The sequence below is a fragment of the Lonchura striata genome, chromosome 1A (assembly GCF_050655825.1).
Source record: "Lonchura striata isolate lonStrDom1 chromosome 1A, ASM5065582v1, whole genome shotgun sequence".
In the NCBI taxonomy this organism is placed as follows: Eukaryota; Metazoa; Chordata; class Aves; order Passeriformes; family Estrildidae; genus Lonchura; species Lonchura striata.
Genome location: NC_140741.1, coordinates 18,236,957 through 18,260,082, shown reverse-complemented (window position 1 = coordinate 18,260,082; position 23,126 = coordinate 18,236,957).

Here is a 23,126-nt window from a genome sequence, read left to right as displayed (position 1 = left end):
GCACATACAGAGGTGGTGTGCAATTGCATCTGCAGTGTGATTTTAGAATCTGTGGGTGTGCACAGTTTACTTCTAGAGACAGCCAGGAAGGAAGGTCATTCCTAGAGTGTGTGCTGTGGGGAATGGCTTCTGGAGAACCACTGTGACATCCACTGTGGGCTTGAATGCTAGGTGGCCAGCAAGAGTGGAAGTGTAGCAAAGACAGAGAATCCCCAGATTTCTCTTTATTATCTGATCATAACACAGTAAAAGGTCTGCCTTAGCATGAGCTCCTCCTCTGTAAAAGGGTTGGTTTTCTTCCCTACCTAGAACCTCTGTGTCTTAACTGATGCCTGTAAAACACTGTGTGCTGGGATGGGATCTGCTGCAGAAATGCAAAAATTTAATTAACACTGCCATTCAGTGGTAGAGCTTGATCCAAAGTCCACTGACTTTTCTCCATCTTGGCTCAGGTCAAATGATTTGTAAGTGTAGGCACAGAGTTGGTGGTGGTTGGGAGTGGGGCTGTGGCTCAGCCTCATCCCTGACTGGCTCCAGCTGTGCAGGACAGGTGAGCAGCATTGAAGGGAACAGCCATGGAGTGCCCAGGGGCACTGACCAACCCCAGAGGGGACAGAGGGCTCACAGGTGCAGTGCATCAACATCAGGGCTATAAAAGGCTGGGCTGAAGGACAAGAAGGGCAGCTGCTGCAGCCTTCTGAAGAGGTATGGTGTTCCTCTGTGTGGGTAGATGCCTGAAGCCTTCTGAAGTTGTGTGGTGGCATTCTGCATATTGTGGCCATCTCAACTATGATGTATGAATCCTACAGTTGCACTGTAACGCTGCCCTGACTCTCTGATGGTTTGAGCTTCAGGCAGAGGGGAGAAGAAATGCTTCAGGTTCACTGCTGAGCATCTCATGGGAAAAACTGTTATCTGTGTGAGGCTGCTACTGCCCTCCACCACCATCAAGCCTGAGCAATTACAGCTCAGTGGAGCACAGGCCCTACAATTCCTTTTAGTGTTTCCCATCATGTTCTCTGCTTAACCCAGGCACTAACGCTTTGTGACAGCACCTGAGCACAGGGAGCAGCCATGAGCCATCCTGCTCAGCTGCTCCAGACAGGAGAGTCGAGGCAGCCCTGGCTCTTGCCAAGCACAGGCAGCTGTGGCTGGAGCCAGGGGTGTCCTCTTTGAAGTGTGGCCACTCTCCTCAGCCCCACACCCTCCCCTCTGCTAGGTGTTAACACAAACATCGCCCTGGCCAAAAGACTTCCATTATTCACTGGGGGCTGCTTTTCTGCCAGCTGTGTCCCAGCCTCTGGGAGCTTTGAAGGAGCTAAACAACTGGGTGTATGTCTCCAAAGATATCATAAAAATCTGGGTGGAATGGCCATTGAAGGTGCACACCAGGCACCTTGTGAAAGCAATCCCTTGTGTCAGAGTGCCAAGAGAAACAGAGGGCAAGCCCTCTCTGCAGAGAGGTGCTGATGGTAACAGCTACTAATGCTGAGATTACAATGGAAACGTTTGTAGATAAATTACAAACCACTCAGATTTGCTCTCCTCCCTGGTTTGCCTTTTAAAATTTTTTTTTAGAGGAAAAAAGGTGGAGGAGGGAGGTTTTCATTATTGCTGATCAGGGAGTATTTCTTGTATCTCTCCCATGGCATATGTTCGTACGCCTGTGGGCTCACACACGGAGTGTTCTCATTTCAAAGCTGAACAGCTCTCTTAGCTATTTTGCTTTCCCTTCTTCAGGACTTCAAGGAGTGAGTAGGATGTAATCTCAGAGTGAGGAGGCTTGGTTCTCTGCCAGGCACTACTGAATTGCCACGTTGTCCCTGAGTAAGTCACCTCACCTCTGTTCTCCTTCATCTTGCCACCTGTAAAAACGAGAGTGTGATATTCTCCATCCTTTGTTTAATTAACTGGCAGTGCTTTAAAAATTCATAGACTGAAAGCCTTCATGTCACTCTTTTTTTCCCCTTTCTTTTTAATTAAAACCTAATTTACTTCAGGGCATTGTAGAAGCCTCCAGAAACATGTGATCTGAGTCTTATCTTACATGATTACAGTTACCTCTCTGCTTTAAATAACTTCCATCGCTGTGAGTGCTTGTCTGCCTGTTGCAGCTGTAATAGGAAGGCAGTCCTGACCCAGGAAGGCTCATCACTGGCACAACACTTGCATGGCCTTTGCTGAGCTCTTCTGGGAAAGTTCAGCTTCACTGAGGGGTGTGAAAAGGAGATTTTACCTCAGGTCACAAGAAATGGACATCAGGGATAGAATTTGTACCGTATTGTAAAAGAATCCAAGTCATGGGGAGTAGGTGAGGAGAAAACCACACTGCTGCCACCAGGCCCTGCTTTCTGGTGGTTACCTGCCTTATGCTTTAATTTGTCTGGATTTATATAATAGAAACTTAAAAATTAGAGATGGAAAAGGATGCCTGGGTCTTTCAGCTTGTTTTTTTTTTTTTTTTTTTGCTGCAGTGTTGCCTCCTACATCATATCCCCTGTTTTATGTATTGGCACAAAGGGCAGAAAGGAGCAGAGAGGTGACCAAAATAAGGGCATTTTCCCACCCTAGAGATCCCCATTCACACTTTTTCTGCAAGCCCTTCTTTCAGGTAGCATCTGGGATTTGATTCTGTGATTCCTGCTAATTTGAATATAAGCCATTTTTGTATGCAAAGGATTGCTGACACCAGCAAGTTTCACTGTAATGATTACTATGGAAACGTTTATCTATAAATATAAAATTCTTTAAAGCTTAGCCTTTTATCTTTATAGAAAAAGGCCTGTTTATGTCACTTCTAAGCTCCCAGCTTTAATGTAGACATGAGCTCTTCTCATGCCAAACAAGATAACCTTAGTGTTAGAGCTGTGTGAGCTTTGAAACATGGGAATTTGAGCTAAAACAACTATTTTTTTAATACAATATTAATAGCTGAATGGAAAAATATTTTAAAATGCCTTTCTAAGCCCCAAAGCTCTAGTTCACTTGCAGTCTGCTTTTCTATGTTTTATTGTAATGTTTCTTATGTGGAGTAGCTGCTTTTGAGTGCCAGTCAGTCCTTAAACTCTGTATGAGTGTGTGCACATGCACGTGTGTGTGTGTGTGTGTGTGTGTGTCTTGGTGAGGATTGAGGGAGAAGAGTAAAAATGGAGAAGCTCCTTACTCATTAGCCTTTTCCCTTTTTATTTTAAATTTTGATCTTCGAAGCCTTCAAATATGGATTATAAGTTTAGGTCCCCAAATTAGGTTTTGGTTTTGTTTGGCTAAATGACCAAAAAAAAAAAAAACCACCCTAAAAAAAACCCCCATGATTTTAAGTCAATAAGATTAAGGGGTTTTAAGGGGTTTGTTATTTAAAACCTAGAGTGAAAGGGTGTATTAGAAAGTTGAAGACTAAGAATTTTTTAAAACTATTTTTCTTTGACTTTGTCAATTACACTTGGAAAATATCTATATTAACATAGGGGTTTTCCAAACATACATGCTAATGCCACAAACACCCACATTTGCAGATACTCTAAAGCTATTCCATTAAAATTATTCTCAAATGAGATGGAATCATGGGGTTAAGTAATACAGATTTAGGGTCAAAACTTAAATGTTCCAAAATGTTTGCAGAATTGGGTCCCCACAGACTTTGGAAACAGAATTCATGACATCCACAGAGTGAAATCATAGCTGATGATGATCAGAAGGTTAATTTGTTATTCATTGCCAAGGAGCAATTGACAGCAGCAACCTTGTCTACGAGGGTACAATTATTATATATGTATTAAAATTTCCCTTTGTGTAGGTTTTGATTATTAATACAGATTTTTTTTTTTTTGTTCCACTTCTGGGTGAAATGAGAAAATGGACAGTTAAATATTTCTTTTAAAATTCAACACTAGCCTGATGAGCTAGAACTAAGAAGTCAAGTTCAAAGATAGAGGGGGCTTTAGGCTTGCTTTTGTTCTTCTAGTTTTATGGGAGAATTGGGGAGATCCTTGGCATAATTTTGACGCTGAGTAGGGTAATCTTTTATATTAAAATGTCTTTCCTGGATTGTCCTGGGGACTACAGTGCCATCCATAATTCCTCCTGTGCAGGAATTTGTGAGGGCATTCTGTTACAGGACTGAAGAGGCCTCTGGCAGTGAGACATGGATTTATCCTCCTCTTTGAGCCTCCCTTTGTTCATTCCTTCTCCTTGCTTTTCCTCCCCAGTGCACTGTTAGTAAAGCCCTCTGAAATTTTAGCTGGAAGTTAAGTACAGACAAGCCATCCCAGACCTCTGCATGCCCTCACTGTGCTCTTCCAAGTTCACTCCCAGTGTCGTGCTCTGGGAAGAGCAGCAGTCAGAGGAGTCAATTGGAGTCTGTCAGTAACTGCACAGATTGCCTGGAAATAAAAGATCTAAGAGCCAGCATTAACCTCTTAAATAGAACATGTACTAAAGGCACAACAATACATTGTTGCTCCCATGGGGCTGAGGAAAAATCAAATGGTAAATATCTCATATTGGATTCAGAGAAATACTCCCAAGTTTAGAAGCTCATTTGAAGGCTATCCCAATAATTCAAACTTGTTGGATCTGTGAAATCTCACAGGAAAGGCTGTGGGGTATTTCAGCACTTTCATTTGTGCTTCTGTCAGGAGTATGAGTATTAATATAAAAACATAAAAATGACCATGAAAGTAACTTTTAAAGCAGTAGCAGCTTTTTATTCTCTTTCAAATCCTACAGAAAGGATTAGAGTTGTGGGAAAAAAATTTCGCTTACTTTCTATTCAGACCTAATTGGCTTGCCCAGCCTTGATATATTAAACCATACATTGTTAATGCCTTTATCACGTCTTTATTTCCCATCCTCTTTCAAGGTTCAGATCACAGTCATCAATCCTCACCAGGAAAGAGTCTCCTTTCCTAGAGGGTTGCCTTGTAAATGCAGCAGTGGTTTAAACTGTGAGGGCTGAGGGTAGGACCTCACCATAGTCACTGGTACCTGGCAGGAGAGGTCTGGATGAAGTTCTCCAGGTCAGGACAGGGATGTCTGGAGAGAAAATTTCTCTGTTCTCCTTCTCACAAGCTCTACTCACTGTGGTGCTCCAGCAGAACCATAATCAGGAGCAACGTGGTAGAATCTTTGGGAGGTCGAGTGTTCCCTACTGGAAACCTCTGCAACCTCTCAGAGTCCAACAGGCTGTGGGGAAATCAAAAATTATTGGTTGGAAGGGACTTTGCAGCTAATTTAGTTCCAACTTCCCTGCCTGAGGGCTGGCTAGCATTTGTGGAGGATAAGTGATAGTAACCCCTGGTACCACCAGACAAACTGATACTAGTGGCTGGCCTTGTCCTTCCTTTAGGAGATGAAGACTGTGTGAGAGTAAAGAAAAATCCTACGGATCTTGCTTTCTCTGACAGAAATATGTAGTACTGCCAGGCAGACTCTACGAAGGGGTAAAAATACAAGGCAGGTCTGCCCTGTCTGGTGACACTGTGACACTGGAATATCCTGAGAAGGTTCATGTGCCTTTGGGCATCCTGGAGATGTCCACACCATCGTCCTGACTGTATCATGTAGAGCAAGGTGTGCATCTACCACAGGTGTGTCTACACCTCTATGAATATTTGGCCTGAGGCTTAGGGGGACAAATAGGTCACAGCTCAGTCATCCCTGTCTCTGCTGCCACATGGTAACAAACATCAACCTTCCTGATGTGCATGGAGCTTGAGGATTCTAACCTTCTTCATCAAGTGAGAGTAGAAGTGATAAATTGTCTGAGGAACTAACCCATAGGGCTGGACAGTTTTAGAAGCCAAGAGTTAGAAGGTGCTCTTTCTAAATTAAACACATTGTTGTGTTTCTTTGGATTCTGTTTCCATGTAGTTTGTGATGGAAGTACCTGTTTCCATTTACAAGTGGATAAACACAAGAATATATTTGCTCTTCCAGCTCTCTGCAAAAATGTTGGCCAGCATGGTTGGCTGACAAGGAGGGGGCCCAATGTACCTGGAATAATATGAAACACCTTTTTTGTATGTATTAGTTTACATACTGTTTTCAGGAAACAGGGTACAGAAACTTCCTTAAGCCTTCAGGAACAATGGCCATTGTTGATTGTTGATGTGGCATGAGCTCATATCCAGGATACAGTGAGAAAGGAACTCCTGGCTGCAATGAATAATATACTTCTTAACTCCCAGTGTGAAAGAATGTATTTATTGTTTTTCCAATGAGAGATGGAGAAAGAGGGCTTTGCTTGGCAGGACAAAGTCTCTGATTTTTTTTTTTTTTTCCTTGTAAAAACTCAATTAAGGAATTTCTTATGGAAGAAAATAATTTTATAGTCTGGTTCCCAACAGTCTGTGCTGAAATCTATTTTGAATTTGACTGTACAATATGAAAATTATAAGATTAGTGGGACAGGTCCATAAAGCTCTTCTTTCTGTTTTTTTCTTGCCTTCATCTGCAGTGGGGGTGGAAAACTCTACACCACACAGAGCTCAAAGCTCTTGGTTAAAGTTATCCAGGAATACATTTCCCTGGATTTTTACAAAGTTGATTAGGGTGAAGGAGCTTCTTTACTGCTACACTCTGTCAGTCATTTAGGAGCACAGCCTTAGTTGTTTGAAAAGGAAATTTATGGAACTCTTGCTGTTCTATCTCAAACTGACACTTACACTAGATTTAGTGGATACTCATGGCTAAATTGTACACTACAAAAGGAAGGGCCTTGAAGGGAGTCTAATCTTTAAATGGAATGTGCCAGTTAAAACACAGCAGTGGGAGTTAGGGGGCTCTGCAGCATTTCTGATACTGTGGCTCCAGTCATGTCCCTTTGCAGAGGAAAAGCGAAAAGGCTCCTATGTATCCTCCACTTCCAAGGAGTATTACCTCTTTTCATCCCTTTAATGCTTCCCTGGAGAGCCATCTGGAGTACTTTGGACATGTAAAACTTTGTCACATACATCATTTTATTGAAGTGTTATCCTCTGCAAAGCTTTGCTGCCGTGGGTGTTGGGGTCAGAGGGAGGGCTTGCAGGGCTTGCTGGAGGTCTGGACTGTGTAACACTGAATCCAAATCCTCACTCCCTGCTTGATCACTTGGGGTGGGCACTCACCCTTCTGCACTCCCAGTCTTGCCAAGAGCACCCAGACAATGCCTCTGAGGTAGACTCCCTATGAAAATTGAGTTATCTCTCCTTGTTCCAAAGATAAAAGGAAGTGGGCATCCAGAATTATTCTTAGTTTTAAAAATGTCTACTGCTCTGAAGTCTGATTTTTAACTAAGTAAATGGCTATTTCAGTTGTTCTGTGTATTAATATTTATGTACAGGTGTCTTCAAAGGGCAGCTATTAAGCCCTTGCAGTGACACTTCTTAAATGAAATAGTAAATTTAAAACTCTAATAAATTCTAATCACCAATGTCTAGGAAAAGGATTTTTAAAATAATTATATATATGGTCTGAGGCACCAGTTTCCTGTAAAAGTATGTATTATTGGCTACTGCACTGCACTGTATAGGTGTCCCAGAAATAAAAATGCAGTGTCACATGCTCCAATCTAGAGCTCAAAAATGGAGAATGACTTTGAGGGGTTATTTTTTTTATTTCTCTTAGTCACTTGTCCCTGCTAAACTGAAACACTCTTGGAATATCAAAATATTTTGCTAACTTTTTTCATAAATAATTTTTGGTTAGAGATAACTCCGATTTTTCTTTTTAAATACATGCACTTCGCATGTGCCTCAAAGAGAACATGGCATTCTTTTGGTTCCTTGGTTGCAGGGCTTTAAAAATAAACCCAGTGCAATGTTGCAAATGAGATAAGATACATACTTTGGCATTCTGGTTTTTTTTTCCTCCAAATTTTAAAGAGAAATTTAAATAACTTACTACCAAACATGCCTAGGAAGTTTGTGCAGCAGATGGCCTCAAGGGAAAAGGGGTCCTGTTCAAGTTGATCTCTCCAAACTGGCCAGGATTTGCACAGGTTGGAGCTGCTGGCATGCTTAGGCCTAGCTCTTTTCCAGGTGAAAAGCAATAAACTTTGGATGACACTTGTTCTGGTGGTCTTTTTGACTTTCTCATTTTAGGGGCACATCAGGAAAAGGCTGAGAATCAAACCTAAATCCCTGCAGGGGGAAGTTGTGGAGCTGCTCCGTAGCTCGGGGGTGCTGTGCTGAGGCTGTGACCTTGCGGGGACACCTGAGCAGATGCTGTGTACTGGTTCAAAGGCTGCAGCACACCCAGGACTGACCTCCACCCTGTCAGCAGCAAGGACAAATCACTCTTACAAACCACACCCAAACTTGTAATGAGCCCTAGCCAGAGCTCCCCCAGTAAAAATGAACCCATGAAGGGTTAAAACCACTCGCCAAAGGGATGGTGCCCCTTGCCAAACCTCCCACAGCAGAGATGTGTCAAACCCATCTATCAGAAATTGGGCTGTGTTCTGCTATCTGAAAGACAGGCACTTTTAAAATTAGCTTGGGTTTAAAGTGAATGATAGAGCAAGCACAGTCTTCTTCTATTGGTTCATCAACAGCCAATTCCCTGTGGGGTTTTCTGGTAGGAAATTAGGACTGGTTTGTCTATTGGTGGTTAAAAATCACACCACTTAGTGCTGAAATCATGAAGACTCTCTAGCCTTATAGAATTCTCCAACACTCTTGCTTGTAATACAATGTTTGTACTTCATGTGTGATGGTGAGAAAAATTGTCTTGTTTGAAAAAAGAAAAACCCATCACACTTGACAGACAGAATTAAATGAAATAATCTTTAAAAATTCAGAAACTTTGCTTATTTCAGAACCCTTCTTCGAATGCTCATATTCCATGACAGCCAGCTCATGTAGTATGAACCTGAGCAAGGAGAGAAGCAGGTTTAGAACAAATTCTGTAGGATTATTTTTCTTTCCTTGGGAAACCATGAAGATGTTGGTTTAGCAAGTTGCAGCTTTGACTGGAAGGTTATATACTCTGCACTTTCCACTGCATAATCCAGCTACAAAAGCTGCTGTAAAAGTGGCCTCTTGGATGTCCAAGGGCAAACTTGCCAAATCAGAATGACAAAACATTCCTTCCTAATGGGATAAGCCTCCCTCTCAAACCTTCTGATGTGTTTGTATCTCCTATGATTATTTTACAACAAAAAATAGGAGTTGCTGCACCAAAGGTACTGAAAATACTTAATCCTCTCATGCCAGGTTTTTCCTGCTGATCTTGTTGCTAGGTCTTTACCAATGTTTGTAGACATTCTTCTTCTGCCCCCTCTCCTGCTTAGATTCCTATTAAAAAAACAGAGTGTAACTCTACAAGTACCCAAAGCTGGCTGTTGTGGGATGGCTTTGAGACAGTTTACAGAACCTGTTTCTATTTTTTTAGTAAATAGATCAAGCGCTTCTATTAATAAAACTAGCATCTGTATCAGTATCTGGGACTGAAAGAGAAGGACTGCAGTCAGTATAATTCTCTATAGGGGACACTTGACATCTGGGGCTGTCTCTTCAGTATCAGGAGGAAGGACTATAAAGTGCATCATGAGAAAGTTTTTCTTTCTTCTCATGTATCACACAGTAACTTTTGTTACAAGCACGTGGCTGGTGACAAATGGTACTTACACATTATGTGTTTGCAAACCTTAAAATAATTGTTACCCTCAAGATACAGCAACTTGCACATTGGAAAGAAGAAATATTTTCCTTACCTTTATACTCACCCTTTATCTATTTTTGCAAGTTTAAATGAGGAGGCTGAAAGTGATTTCATGCTGCAATCTCATCTGTGGTTGAGTTTTGTAAAATTCAGAGGAAAAAGAAAGATAACTTTTTACATATTTATTTTCTAAGTAACATTTCGTCATCTGGGTTCTGGTCCAAAGACACAGTTTAATGAACTCTCCCAAAAGAAATTAAAGCAATGTTGATGGGTGGTGGGATATTAAAAGGATACTTGTACAGGTTGTCCAGAGTTCCCAGTCCCCTTCACCATGACATCTATAGGAGTTTCTGCAGAAAAATGGCCACATATGTTCTAGTCTGTCTTGCATGATTAGAGGCCATATACCACAGCTGCCATGTGAAGAAGCCAGAATGAGTGCTTCTGATTTTTGTTAAAATAGCTGCCTTTTTAGGCATGTTTTTAGATGTGTGTTAGATAAATATATTTGGGCTTTCTGAGAAGTATTCTTAAGTGTACCAGAGTAGTTAAAACATCCCTCTCTATGCACAAAGGCACAGACTCTTTTTAATTTACTTTCTACTTTGTTGGCTTCATTCTTGTGACTACCAAAATTATTTTAGTACACTCTTGATCTCTACTTGGACAAGCCATTTTTTTTAATGCAAGCGTAATTCAGCTTTTCAGACTACCCGAAGGCACACTTACCTGTGGTATATTGCAAAATTCAGAGCAGACATTTTGTCTTTACTTTTTTCCAAAAACCACAATAGCTCCCACCCAAAAGAATCCCTTTGGTCAACCTGGTGTACTCCAGAATAATCCAGTTGCTGCAGTTATCAGCTTCAGCCTAAAGACAGAGCTGTAGTGAGATAAGCATCAACACGAGATATCTCTGGTTTGTAGTTTCCAGGAGCATTACCATTAGGATGGCACAGTCAGGATGGAATTGCAGGACAGTGCACAAAGTATTTGGATAGTGATAATAAGACAACATCCAAAACTTCTCTGCCACAGTAAATATAGATAAATGAATGGAAAACTGATAGTAGAGAGGGGGTGGGCTTGTTCTGGTTCTTTCAAGTGTCAGACATTCAGAGTTATCACAACAGTAATTTGATTACTTCAGTTTCATCAAAGCATTGCAATTCCTCTGCAAAGCTGATGCAGACAATTCAGCAAGGGGAGGTGGGTCCACAGAGCTCCTGAGAGGGCACTGAAATCAGGTCCATTTCTCAAATCCATCCCACAAAAAAAGGCATGATTTCGCTAGGACTGACCTATCCTGTTTCCTCTAGTACTTTTAGCTTTCAGCTTTAGTGTTGCAAGCTACTTGGAAAAAATTTGTATTTGTGACATAGCTTTATATTGCTATGCCATGTGGTTTTTGTTGGTGTTTTTTTTTGTTGTTGTTGTTTTTGGTTTTTTTTTTGTTTTTTGTAAATGCCAAGCATTTGGAAGCTCTCCAGTATTTCCAGTATTTGCACTCTTTGCATCAGTCTCTACTACTGCTATTTGGAGGTGTTGCACTTCAATCCATTAAATTATAACCCCTTTTTTTCAGAGAGTAACTGACTCTATTTCAGCAATTATGTGTCCCTCAGATATATGAGACTAAGTCTCCAGTGCTATGAATGACTTCAATTACAGGGAAAAATACAAGAATTTCAAAAGGAAAAGCAAGTGTCCCTTTCCTCAGCTTTTCTCCCACTTGTAGTTCTGCATCCATACCTTTAGTTCTGTACCCACATACCACCACAGACAAGATCACAGCATATTAGGAGGTAGCTTTTTAAACTACCCCTTTAGAATCAGAGCAATCCATATTAGAATTCCAGAATTTAATCATACAGAGGAAGAATTAATATCCCGAACACTCAATCCCATTTGACCACTCAAATTCAGAAGGTTCTGGCTCTTTTGTACAGCCAAGATTATTTCTACTGTTGAGAAGGAAATTGAGATTTGGAATTAGTTGAAAACTTTCAAGTTTGTGTTGATAAACAGGAGGATGCTGCATTCTTTGTGACTTTCCTGTGGGGTTTAGTAAAGAACCTGCTTCAGGCTGCTTTGTGAGCTGATAATGCCCAGCATCAATTTCCATCTTATATTGTAGACATCCCATACAAGGGACTAGACAAGAACGGGGTGGGTGAGAAATTAGTGAGTTGAGAAGATAGCTCCCTAATTTTTTGATAGCTCCTAATTTTTGCCTAGATGGAGGAGGGCAACTGCTCTGCATGACTGTGGGTCATGGCTTAGCTTTATTTTTGTGTGCTCAGCAGGAAGCTATGACCAGGGCTTTATATATTCATTAGTGTTTCTCAAGGCCCTCCTTTTCCCAAATGCAACTTCCCCAAATGGAAGTAAAGGATTTCAGCAGAGACATAAAGCTATGAAATTAATCCATAATATTTCCTTTGCAGTGCTTTGTACTAGCAGTGTGTCAGAGCACTGGTTTCAAGTTGGGTGAATGCTCATGTCCTTGTGAGTGGCTCTGTGTGGGGAAAAGGCAGCTGTTCAGAGACAGAAAAGTGTTTAAAGAGAATATAGAATAAAGACCTAATTGGCAATAATTTGGCTTTTTTTTTGCATCTAGCTGGTAATTTTATCCTTAAGTAAAATATGTTTCAGGTGGGGCTGCTCAGGTGAACAGCTGAGTATGGGAGATTTTTCCAGCCTGCAGTGGTCAGGTGGAAGTCAGGTGAATGTGAGGAGCAGGAATGTGAGACTGATGCTCAAAAGGCAGAGAGCAGTGTGTAAGCCCCACAGTCAGGTCTCTAGAATTGGGAATGAGTGGCTCCTAAGCACCAGAGAGGACTTTTCTTATCTGTGCAGTTTGCTGCAAAGTAGAGCCATTAATTTCTTGGCTACATGCTTAGAAGTGATGACCTACTTGCAGAAATATAGCTAACAGGGGAAGACTGGGGTATAAACCTTTTTTATTTCTGTTCTACTTTGCCTACCGTCTTTTGAGTTTTCTCCACTTAGAGCCGGCTAATTAGTTTGTAATCTAATTAAATTTGGCTTTTTATTTCAGTTTGGTCATCTTTAGGGAGCTGGCTCTAAGGAGAAGCTCTGGGAAGATGTAGTTCAAAGGCGTAACTGATGAGGAATCCCACTGGATTCTGTCCCCTGCCTTGTGCAGGGAGACCCAGCCTGCACAGCTTGCTGCCACTTAATATTTGGGCAGTGGTAGAGCCCCATCCCACCCCAATTCCGAGGAAGGAGGTGGTGGAGGCCAGCAGCTCCAAGGCTGCTGAGCCAAGCCGTGCTCCTGTTTTTAATCAGACTATGAATGACAGCCTTTGCATTAAGGTCTGCAGCTTGCTCTGTTTGTTCTGGGTGGAACGTTTTTGTTACAAAACCCCTGAATCCCAGACTTGCTGTTTCTGATGTTGTTACTGTTGCATATAAAGCCATTATGGAGCTACCTATGACCTTCAGATAGGTTGGTAACCAAGAAGAAATAACCAAACCATCTGCAATACAGCTGGGCATAGGAATGCCTGGCTGACAGCTTAGAAAATGAAAAGGGGATTTTGGAAAAACACTTCCTATTAATTCATGCTGCCAGTAGGTCCTAGAATTCCTGTGGATATTACTGGGAGTCAGTCATCTAATTATGAAGGGCCTTCAGTGACTCATTGGATTATCTTAGACAATGATACTTAGGATGACAAGTTTCAGGAGCTTTATTTGTCAGTTCTGCCTCCCTGTAAATTTACTGCTGTCCATCCACCTTTTAGAAGGGAGTATTTTATACTAAAGACATTCATGCAGATTTTATTGTTGGGCTTGCTGTTAGTTACTTACTTCTAAAGTAAACTCAAGGTTAGACTGACTGCAGGTACTAGAGTGGTGATTTCTTGCCGTAACTAGTATGCAAGCAAAAATCTCATTTTCATCTGGTTTTGAAAAATCTTGGCCTTCAGATTTTATTGTAAAGTTCTTAGTAGGTCATCCAATTAATAGGTTGACCTATATTTATTTCATTTCTCTTGCTACAGGTTAATTTTGACCTCTGGAACTTGGAGAAAATAAAGCACAATATAATGCATCAGATAAAAGAAACTATTGCAATGTAAGCTGTGAAGCCAAAACTTCTCAGGGCAAAGGTGCCAGGGAAGAAGGCACAGTACATAATTTCTGGTGGTGATATTCATGGCTTCTCACAGTAAGTGCATCCAAATACATTTCTAGCAACTCACAGTTGCTTCTTATGGATGAGGGGGATTAGCAGTAACAGGAGGTAGGACTTTAAAGTGAAAATGTATTAAAATACCCTGCTTACAAAGGAGCATGTCTCCTGCAATCTTTCCAAGGCTTGCATCTTCTCTGCTCTGTACTGTGTTTGCATCTATACAGAAATTTGTATTTGCAGCCTGTAGGCGTTTAACTTAGCACCTGCTGCCACCTTATTTACAGGATTGTATGTTTTGTCGCTGTTTGGTAGTTTTCGGTTTTTTTAAGTAGGTGCAGTTCTTCAGCATATTTCCTGTCTCCAGAGATAAATAAATATATTATAGGCTGATTCCAGACTGAAGGAATCACCTGCCTTTGCTTAGTCCATGGGCAGGACTATTAAGATACGGGCTGGCCTGCGCTGGAGCTGGTTTGGGCACCACAGAATTTAGAGCTGTAGCCATTCAGAGGGCATTAGCATTTTGAAAGGTTTAACCAACAAAAGCACACTTGTGGCTTGGGGAATACAGATGCTGAGAAAATGTTTAGATGCATGTAATGATTTGGATCTTCAGGACTACTTGATTCACCCTTGCAACCTTGTCTGCAGACAGTGCCACAGGCTTAACTCACCTGCCAAGAAGTGTGAGTGTTCCTTCAAGTCTGTAAAATGCATCTGTGTGCAACTTTGATAGCTTTTACAAGGCATAAAATTACTGTTCAGAGCAACTCCCTTCAGCTACTTTTAAGTCAAGTGAAGTAAGAGTAAATATTTCTCAGCAGGTTGGAATTCCAAGTGCCACTTCCTTTCTGTCTTTGGAGTCTCTTTCTATTTTTGTATGCATATATTTTGTGCAGGTTCAAGCTGAGACTTTTAGGGGTCAAGGGAAAAAAAGTCTGGAAAAATCACAAAACATTCTTGATAAATATTCACCAATATGGTAAATTCCATGAAAGTAGGGGTTGTTGTTTTGGTTTTTTTAGGGTTTTTTTGGGTTTTTTAAAAGAAATATGTATACATGGAGTGCTAAATCCATACAGAGAACTTTTTGCGTGATGATAAAATAAGAAAAATTTACATTTACCTTGAGATTTTTGTTGGTACTTATAGTATGTAAAATTTCAACTAAATATAGGCAAGTAGTAATAGGTATGTTGATGACCATGGGTTTTTCTGAAAAGGAAATTAAATGCTGATGAGATGGGGGTTGCTCTGTGGGGAAATAAGCCTAGTAGGGAGCTGTGTCTGTGGAGCAGAGCTCCTTGTCACTGCTCAGTAGCAAGGTTTGGTTCTGGAAATGAGCCAGTGGCTGTGGAGAGGGGTCCCACTGTCTGTGTCTCCCAAAGGGACCCCCTCCAGAGTTCTGTGGGAACCAATTCTTGCCCTGACCAGGAGTAGATGCAGCCTTGATCTAACTGGGGCACGGATTTTGCCCCAGGAGTGTGGGACTCTGTGCTGGAGCATCAGTTCCTCTGTGATTCTTACTTTTTCAGTCCTCACCCACTTCCCAGTAAGACAGGTGAGATATTCTGCCCCAACTCCATTAGTAGGACCATGAAACTGGAGGTCTGTTTTCCCATTTTCAGTCTCAAACTGAATCCTTCCAAGGGACAGGGTGAAAGTGAGCACAGTGCTGGTGAGAGAACTGTCAGGTAGCTGCAGCTGAATTAGGATTTCTCCTTGTCCTCAGCAAACACCTTCTCCTTTGGAATCAACATAATGAAGGTCATGAAAGATGAATTTTGCTGTTCCTTGTTCAGAATGTGTGCTGACTTTGCCTCTTTACCTCTGCCTTAAAAGGAATCTTCATTATCTCATTATATGTGCTGTACCCTTGTTCGTATTTCAGATAATGCTTACCTTCTTACAAATCTTCAGGTTTTGTTTTCATTTTTTCTGAAGTCATGTTATCACCTTGTGTTAACTGATTAACACAGAAAAGGGCTGGATGAATAATTCATTGTGTATGATTAAATCAAAGAATTTACATTTCCTTTTGTTTCATAAAATGTCTGCAAATATATCAAAGCTTTCTTTCAGCTATTTGTTTTTGCAAAGTTATTTTGCCAAATAATTGTGATAAATATTCCTTTGTGCTGAAAGTGAAGCGTTATTTGTGCAAGAATTTGACATGGGTGGCTAATACCTTTACAATGCTTGTGGAGACAAAGGGGAAGGATGTTTTGGGTTGAGTTTTTTGGGTGCTTTGAGCTCCACTCCAGTAATTTTTGGGCACACCTCACTTGAAGAACCAGTGGGAGGACATGACTGCTTGAAGTAGGAAGGGAGCCAGATTTAAGCAGTTCATCATGTACTACTTACACTTCAATTTCTATTTTGGAGCAAAAAGAACTAGAAATAGGATGTTGTGCACTTATCTTCAATATCTGCCTTCCTAAATCCAGATGTTTATCTGAAGTTGTGTTCTTAGGCATGCACCTTGTAATGTGTATGGAGCTGCCTAGGCTGGCTTCTCCCCAAGGGTGGAGTCCTCTTGTCTGTCCTCTCACAGATCTCTTGCATTCTGTCTAACAAAGCTGGAAAAGGAAATGACATTTGTTATTTGCAGTGTTTCAGTCACTCTCTAAAATCCACGGACAAGTACTTCAGCTGGTAGAAGTAGATTTAAAATGGCAGGAGCTTATTTGGTGGAGGAAAGATTTACTAGCTGTACAGAAAAGGCCTGGAATCTGGGGGCAGTAGATGTGCTCTCAGCACTTCTTTCTCTGTAAATGGTTAAACTGATAAGAAAATATTGGTATTTCATGGTTCCTGTCAGCTGGAGACCAAAGAATCTTTGTTGAGAATTTTCTACTGCAGCTTTTGGGTCTTACAGGAGCTTAAAAAATTTATAAATAAGTATATATAAAATTATTAATGTTGCACACAATGCATGCCTGCATGTGTGTTTTATTTTCATAGCCATTCCTAAGGAGACAGAGGGAAGATTTGCCCTCTTAGAATAATGGCAAAAATAGCAAATCAGATGGTAGTGGGGGGGAGGAACAGCCTTGAGGAGACTGTTTATGAAGGCTTTCATTCCATCATGTACCTTGGACATAACTCAAGTGAGGGAGAATCTGCTATGCCAAATCTAAACTTGGCCCTGGAAGAGGCATATAAGGACCTGTGCCTAGTGCAATCCATGGGAAGAATCATCTCTGGAGACAGGCACAGCTGATGGAATCAAAGATAGTGATAACCTGTGGATCAGACTGTGCATCTTTTTGACAAGCATCAGCTGTTCCTTCCCAGCCTCTGGGTGACTCCTTCATACCAGATGCAGTATTTCAAAAAACAATTGCTAGTGATGTGGATTAGGAGGGGAAAAAAATGTAAATTGGAAGCAACCCAAGTTCCGACTGAGCATGGGTGTCCCGTGGGTCAGATGAGAGAGTCTGTTTCCCAGGAATCACAGGCCAGATGACATTTGGAGAAAATGTGGAGGGAAAGGCTATTAGAAATGGGATTGTCTGAATAGGAGGAGGCCACATAAGCAGAATTAAAATTTGCTAATGCAGCAGGGTCACCATTAGCATCCCCAGTGTGGGCAGCTAGCCCTAAAGTGATGCTATTATGTTTCTGGAGACATCAAGAGATAACAGATGACAGTGGACAGAGAATCCAAATTTGGTGATCCCTGGAAAATGACCAACGTGGAGGACCAGCACACTTCTTACCACAGGAGTTAAATAGGTAGCCCCTGCTCCCATCCAGCAGGAGCAATCCAGCTATTTATCTGATCAAGGCTGCTGCACAGCTACACACTCTGTCAAGCTGGACCAAAAAGCAAATAGGATTACTGTGCAGTCAGGGGGAAAAATCGGGTGTCTAGAAAGGAGATTCAAAGTCATTCACAAGGGAAAGAAGACATCCACAGCTTTGGGCAGGACTTGCCAGAAGCTTCTGCTGATGACAGCTGACAGCAATACACAAGCAGTTGCTTTTACAATTTTTTTCAGGAACAAGGTCTTTTTAAGATTGGGCTGAAATTAAGGAACTGTTCAGGCAGACAGATTTCATGTCTTGTTTTTCAGGAACAGGTACCTGATGTCTACCATGTGCCTACCCTGATTGTCAGGTGAGTTTTTCAGCCACACGTGTACTCTGTGCTGCTGGCAGCATCAGGTCCATTCTGCTGGCAACATCTGGTCACTCAGTTCAGGTAAAGCCTGAGGATATTCCTGTGCTCCAAAGAAAGTATTTACCAAAGCCCAGAAAGATTTGTTCTTTCTCCCACTCTTTCCCTCCTACTCAAATTCCTCTACATGTGACTTCTCAGTGTCACTCCAAGGTGACTACTGAGAAGTGTAAAATCTGTGCAGGGGCAGTGGCAAGAGGTGTCTACAGTCAGCAAAAAGACCTATGGCAGAGCTGAGCAGGAAACTTATCCTGGTGGGAGTCTGTTGTAGACCACCCGACCAGGATGAAGAGGCAGATGAAGTATTTTGTGAGTGCCTGGCTGCTGTTTTAGGATTGCCAGCTCTTGTTCTTGTTTGAGGCTTGACCTTGGTGGATGTCTGCTGGAAACAACACAGCAGAGAGGAAGCAGCCTGGGAAGCTCCTGGAATGTGTGGAAGAGAACTTCCCAACATGAGTGGTCAGTGAGCCCTCCAGGGGTGGGGCCCTGATGGACCTGCTGTTCATCAACAGAGAAGGGCTGGTGGGAGCTCTGGTGGTTTCATAAATACATCAACAACAAAAGGAGGGCCAAGGAAAAAAATCCATCCTTTATGGAGACCTTGAAGTGACTCAAGCCCCACTTCTAATGACAGCCAAGCACAACTCCTACAGTTATAGTAGAGGCATAAGGCAATTGGGCTGCCAGTCCACTCAAAAGTCACAAATCCCATCTCTCTGTGTTTGGTCTGGAAGGACAATAAGCAAGCTTCAAGATGACAAAGATTCAAAATGACATGGGAAGATTAACAGATGACTTGCCTCTGTAACATTCTCAGCAAATCTACTGCAACGCTAAAAAGGAGAAGAGGAAAGGCTGGTTTTAACATAATACAGTCAACTGATGGCAGTCACTGCTGTGGGATAACTATGAGCCCTGAATTTTAATGGAATTGAAGAAGAGAAGTGGGTATATTTAAAGGGATGGGAAGATTAAAAGACTTAAAGCAGAACCACAGAGAGTTGCACTCAGCATCGTGAAGATGAAATCTAAGTGCAAATTGACAGGAACTGGCAGATGTTTCTTTTTTGGGTGAATCTTTCTATAATTGTCCACAAGGGTTTCTTTGCCCTTTCCTCTGAAGTTTTAAGGCATGATTCCTGTCAAAGACAGCAGAAGCAGCATTGCTGTAAAAAAGGGTTTAATGCTTGAAAACAACACTTCTTAGTGAGTGTTGGAAAATAGAAGTTCCCAGCAACAGTGGGTAACTGTGGTAGATGTTTGAAGCACACATTTTGTCCTTTATCCAAAGGATCTACTTATGCCTTCTATCCAGAAGGATTAGGCCTTTTCTTCTCCATCAGTGTGTTCTCCAGAAACACAGGGCCAGAGCTGTCCATTTGAGTCAGCTGAGTCCACTCTGGTGTGGGAGATGAGGGCTTGTGGTTTGGTGGAAGAGCTTTCAAACTCCAGCACCTTGACCCCGACTATTTTAGGGCAATAAATGCACTATTTGGTAAGAGGAGGGATTAGGAAGAACCAGGTAAAGACACTTCCCAGAGAGTCAAGTGGTTCATGTTAGAATTATGACAAGGCAAATGAATAATAAGCTTTCCTCATGTGAGGTTAAGTGTTTATATATACATTTATATGTATTGTATATTAAATTTTTATATATACATTTATATGTATAAATGTACATGTGACCTGAGCTGTAGTTCTGAAGAGGCCAGGACAAATTGCTTCATGAATTGTCAGGTGCAAAGCCAAATGACACAGATTCTTTCCTTTCATTTGGTTCTAGCATGGGAGTTGCTGGTTTGAAAACCACAAGCAGTTTTGTGTCCAGAAGACTATTAAGTGAGAAGTTTTGATATGAAATCATTATCTTCCCTCTTCTAAATCCAAATACTAATTGCAACCTTGCTGTGAGCCTACAATATTAAGGCTATCATAGCCATGGCAACGGATAGCAACATTAAATGGAATATATATCCACTGCACAAGATGGGGTTTTTGTTTTGGTTTTTTGTCTCTGTTTGGGCAGTAGGCAAACATTTCAGCAGCCATGATGTACAAATCAAAAGAGCTTCCAGTTCTTCAAACTGCTGAGTTATTTTGCCACATATACTCTCCTATCAGTTAATATTTTGTATATCTGTATAATTAATTTAACTGCAGGATGGTTTGTTAATCCACAGACACAAATGAAACATAAACAAACATTTCAGGATGGATTTTACAATGGCCCATTTACATTTCAAGATTAAACTCATAATAAAACTTTTGTGTAGTTATAATTGAGATTATTTTTCTTAAAATGAGGAGATAAACATCTATGTAAATAGCCTTAAGAAGATATTGTCTTGAGGAAAAGAGCACTTCAAATGAGCTGCTTAAAGTCACCTTCTGTGCTTTGCATGATAATTGTAATGCAAAATAATAAACAGCACAGGGCACCAAGCACAGCACTTCAAGGATGGCGGATGATATTTTGCGATTTATATAAAGATAATTAGGCATTTAAAAACAACCAATATCACTTTAAATCCTCCCAATTAAAATAAATAAATTAAAAAAGACAGAGAGAGCGAGAGTGAAGGGTGCTTGCAACGTAAGATGATTGAAATAAGTTTCCATTTGCTTTATTTTCCTGAGGGTATGTGTCTGTAATGATCTGCCTGACACCAAAGCATCTGAGTACACTGAAATTAATTGCTGGGGACACTGCAGTGCACCACAATTCTGTAGGCCACGGGTGATGTTTCAGGCCTGAATGTACTTTACCTTTTTTTTGTACATGTGAAGGTTAGTTTTAACTGGGAAAGATGCTGCCATGCCCAGATTGCATGTGCCATTGAGGAAAATTTATGTTAGCCAAAGACCTGATTGCTTAGTCTTGTCTTCATGGAGGAAATATGTGAGAGAACTGTATCCAAACAAGTGTCTTTATGCAGGTATAATTGTATCCCTCCTGAGACCTTTCTACCAGAAAAAGCTCTAAAAGATTATACCTTAATTCCAAACTACTCTGTCAGCAAAAATTTGTATTCTGTAATGTAATATTTATGTGTGTTTATAAATGGTTAAGAAAGGGCTAACATAGTCAGACATCATTAGCAAGAGCAGAAACTACTGGGAGGTGTTAGAGATTGGCTCCTTATGCCTGTGATTTACAGCAATTGTCCTGCTGGAACCAGTAATTATCCAGCAATTGATTATTAAAACACCCTTTAGCAAATTATTTATGAGGATGCTTTCCATGTAAATTGCACCAGAAGTTGTTTGGAGGAGAGTTTCACATTGATAAATAAATATTTCACTGCAGACAGTTGAAAGAGAGTTTTCAGCAGGTGGAAGCCTTGCTTTTAAAGGTAGAAATGTGTTTGGGTAGGTCATGTGTGTAACCAGAAAAACCAGGAGTATTTCATCTGAAGGAACGAACTTCTCGTATCCTATGGCTGTAGTTGCAGAGGGCAGCAGTGGAGGAGGTGAGATAATCCAAACCAAGAATCTTTGCAGTGCTCAGTGCATCCTTAGCCATTGGCAAAGAGCTGAGATGGACCTGGAAATGTATCTCTGAGCCTTGCATGGGGTCTTGCTTCCATGATTCTTTGTATGGGAGGCAATATTCACCTTTTCAGCTCTGTGTGGCCATTTCCTTGTGCAAAAGTTGAAAGAAAAAAAAAAAGATCTTGTGCTGAGTCCCAGCTGTGATGTGCTCCTAGGTAAACAAAATACTGGCACTGGTTGTTCAGAAAAGGCATCTCACCCTGCAAACTGTGCTTTTGGAGTGCTTTTGGACTATCATGGCTACAACTAGTTTGCAGTTAATACCATTTAAATTCTCTACAGGGGCAACTGGAGTGTCCAACTAAGTTATTACAGGTGTTTTGTTTGCCCTGGGCATACTCAGAACCGTAAGAGTTTTCTGTACCTATTCCTGGTTATTTTCATTCTGGCTCATTTTTGCCTGTGGTAACAATGTGACCTCTGACTTTGTATTATAGTTGTAGGAGGGAGAGCAAAGGTAACCCCTATAAATTTAAATATGCTTAAACCGTTTTGACACAACTTGTAGAACTGAAAAGCTGATTGTGCTTTTAATAGCAACCTTGTCAGTAATATTCAAAGCAGTAAGTCTCTTATATTCTAAAAGCAGAGATTACCTGAAGTGACTGAAAAAGGCTTCAAAGAATCTATAATTAAAATCAGTAATATGTAACGTACGTTTTAAAATCCTGATCTCTATTTGAGAGATTATTTTCCTTATCTAGTAGCTAAGAGCACGTTCAGATATATTGATACCACTATTGTCTTATTTAATGGCCATTCCTGCTGCAGACAGGCCCGTGTTTGGCTGAGTCCTGCCTGTGGGACCACAGACCATTGTGCTGTCCCAGAAGCAAGGCCAACAAAGAAATGTGTCTCGGGCACAATGCTGTCCCATTCTGCTCTCCCAGGCCAGAAAAAAAACATAAAAAAGGTACAGTTTACTTCCCCCTGCCTGTCTATGGCTCCCCTGGCAAGCATGGCCTGAGCAAATTCCTCTTAGTCTCCATTCATGTGCAAAGGCACAAAAGGAGAGAACAATATCTGCATTTTCCACTGCAAACCCATACAATATCTGGGTAGGCAGTGTGGCTAGACAGGGATTTGGGAAATTGTTCTCGTGCTTGGGTCTGAATGACAAGCTGTTCTTGCAAGAGCAGATTCTGCTGGTGCTGTCACACTGAGCTGTGGCTGGCACACCTGGAGGGGGCTGTGGCTGAAGGGCACTTTATGTCCAAAATCTGTGCCCTTCAGAAGGATTTATTAACCAACAGTGCAAATCTAACAGTGCTGTTTGTAAGCTTTTGGTGATTTCACTGGGAGTTCTGTATGCAGAAGAACAGAGGATTCAGTTCTAAAATATTTTGAGGTGTAGAAAATGGGAAAGAGGGAAGGGGCTGGCCTTTATCCATAACCTGGAATCCTCTCCTTCCTTCCCATCCTCCACATTCTCTCTAAGGTCGAAACTGCCACAGTAGGATCTTTAGGTGTATGACAACAAACTTCACTTGAGGACTTGGCTTAAATACCTTTAATTTACTTATTCTTTTAACTCTTTCCCCCCTAGTCTGACATTTACCCTATTCTATTATTAATGTTAATTTT